We start from the raw sequence: 2,600 nt of genomic DNA, 5'->3' as shown, positions 1-2,600 counted from the left end.
TCAGCTGAACTCTGACTTTGTTCAGCACGACTTGTTGTTGCAGTTGAGCTCAGAGCTGGAGATGATCTCCATATTCTACCACACTGACTAGTCCTAAACGTAGTACACAGTACACACTTTTTAAAAACAATTTAAAATATTACACAAAGGCTGTAAAGCACACTCTAAATCAATCCGAACATTTGATTTCTGCGATCCGTTTAGGCAACATTAGGCAACGTGGTGCTTCTCCAGCAAAGCATTTCTCAGTTTTGTGAACTACTGGTGCTTTTAACACACCAACTTACGTACCTCGTCAGGATGGCTGAGTGGTCTAAGGCGCCAGACTCAAGGACTCTTGTCTTTCCATTGCTTGGGTGTTCTGGTCTCTGAATAGAGGCGTGGGTTCAAATCCCACTCTTGACAGCTTTTCCCTCTCTTGCATTTTTCCTGCCTTCTTGTGCTCGCTGACAACGACAGAAAGAAGAAAACGGAGAAACCGGCTTGCGGGCACATGATGGGCAGGGAAATGCTTCGTGAACACTTCAATGTGATTAGCAGAAAGTCAAATAGGCTTCGATTTCTCCCTTAAGAACTGTTTGGGGTGCCTTTAATCGAGTAAAGATTTACGGTCAAGGTATACATTCAAAGGTGAAAGACCGAAATATAAATCCAGAAGAAGATGTATTAAAACCTATTGTTTTCCTTGCGGTTTCCCCTGTATTTCATTAAATGTGGCATTGTGAAATCAGCCTGTAGCCCTACGGGATGCAGCCACTCTCCCAGTGACAGTGGCAGGAGCCGAGAGGATTAAATCAGAGCTCGAACAGAGAGTTAAAAATATATGGGCAACTAGAACATAGATCATAGAACATTTTTATTAAACTTTCCTATCTGCCCGGCCTTACTGGAGTATTTTAGCTGCATTTTAGCTTCAATTTATATACTTTACAGTAGATAGTGTTTAGTAAGAGAAGAGAGATACAAGCGCTAAACCCCCACAATAACCAAACCTTAACTAAAGCAGGAAGATCAGTTTCTGCTCGAGACAGCTGTTTTCGGAACTGTAAATCTCTGGCTGGAGACGCTGTGTCCGGACTCAGAGGTTGTATAAGAAAAGACTCGGAGAGCTGCAGGCGCAGCTCATTGCTCTACGCTCCCCGTGCGGAATGGGCGTGTCCTCCCTCCCTCATTACCTTCATACACTCCTCTCAAACCACAGCAAACTCCTGAAATATTTCGGTGAACAGATACTGGGTCTTTCTTTCCAAGATCATAGGCAGAAACAATAAACACGGTGAAAACAGGAAGGTATTCTGATCGTATAGAGAAATGCGCAAAAAAACATTTCCTAAAATCCAATAAAATCTAGTTACATTCTGATGCTATTCTGATGTATCTGAATAGTTTTGGCACAGTTGTTACAGCAAAGAGACAAATAAACTTTTTTTTAAATTTCATTCGAGCTGTAGTTTTGAAAATGTTTTTTCAATTCTCTAAATAATACAAACACAAACACCCGTTGTAAGCGTCTGACCATTGATATTCTTGAATTATAAGACCGTACACACGCTGGCAGGCAGTTCAGCGAATATGATGCCCCTGCAGGGGCCGAATATTAGACAGACGTATACATACAGTCATCGTGTGGAGTTTATTCCTCCTCTACCGCAGTCTTTGCCTCTTGTCACATTTGCGCTTAATTGTCGATTTTTTTGTATAGAACACCGAATATCTTGAGGAAGCCTGTCAAGCGAAGACTGATGGATTATTGAGGTGCAAACACTGTTTCAAAATCAACACCCTCTGCTATTGCCGTTGTTTCTTTGATAGTTTCTTCAAATTCCTCATCTGACCTTCAATATCGAGGGATATTGAGCATAATATCATACAAATTGTAACTTTCTTTTGATTGCCAGTTTTATTAAAATGCCATCCCCTTTTACAGTTATTTTAGATGTTTGGCAAGGCGTAATATCCCCCCTCTCACCCTCAGCTAAAATATTTTAAAAGTACAACAACATTACACTATATTGAACAGCGCTTCGGTTAACATTTATATTCAAATTAAGGTAAATATACGAAAATAGTAAAATAGAACTCCGGCGATCTGTTGTTTTTGCTTGTCAAGTTCTCAAACAATTTTGCATTGTTTTTTAAATTACTTTAGCTGAAGATGCAACGGGAGTAGAAGTGAATTCTCCTGCCACCCATTGGAACATAAATGAACATGGGTGAATACTATCTGCTTGGAAGTTGCCGTTGTCAGTAATTATTGGAAATTCCCGGTAATGTTGACTCTTTTCTCAATTGTTTACTACTGCAAATATCAAAATAGTTAAGGTTTTGCGGAAAAACAAAATTTTTGCGGTGATGATGTTTACTACAGGAAGAAGTGCGTCCCCGGGTGGGTTCAAAACACCCACCTTTGGGTTAATAGCCGAACACGCGAACCGATTGCACCACAGAAATGTTTGCACCTTGCTTTTTTTTTCATTTACATGCTTTTGGTGAACAAAAAATTCGCTTGCATTTCATCTTTCGTAAGCTATATGGTTAAAAAAAAGCAAGATGGGTTCCGCAAAGGAAATTAATACACGCATTAAACCAAATCAAGACCT

General features: G+C 40.0%; 1 non-coding gene across 1 annotated transcript; it reads left to right on the top strand.

The window, feature by feature from the left end:
* The first annotated feature begins 294 nt into the window (after positions 1-294).
* trnal-caa (transfer RNA leucine (anticodon CAA)) lies at positions 295-405 on the top strand. Its single transcript has 2 exons — positions 295-332; positions 360-405. It is a non-coding gene; the product is annotated as a tRNA-Leu (tRNA).
* Positions 406-2,600: the final 2,195 nt, after the last annotated feature.

The sequence above is a fragment of the Lepisosteus oculatus genome, chromosome 14, assembly GCF_040954835.1.
Source record: "Lepisosteus oculatus isolate fLepOcu1 chromosome 14, fLepOcu1.hap2, whole genome shotgun sequence".
Lineage (NCBI taxonomy): Eukaryota > Metazoa > Chordata > Actinopteri > Semionotiformes > Lepisosteidae > Lepisosteus > Lepisosteus oculatus.
The sequence above is the reverse complement of the archived record's forward strand: the minus strand, read 5'-3'. Positions and strand labels throughout refer to the sequence as shown.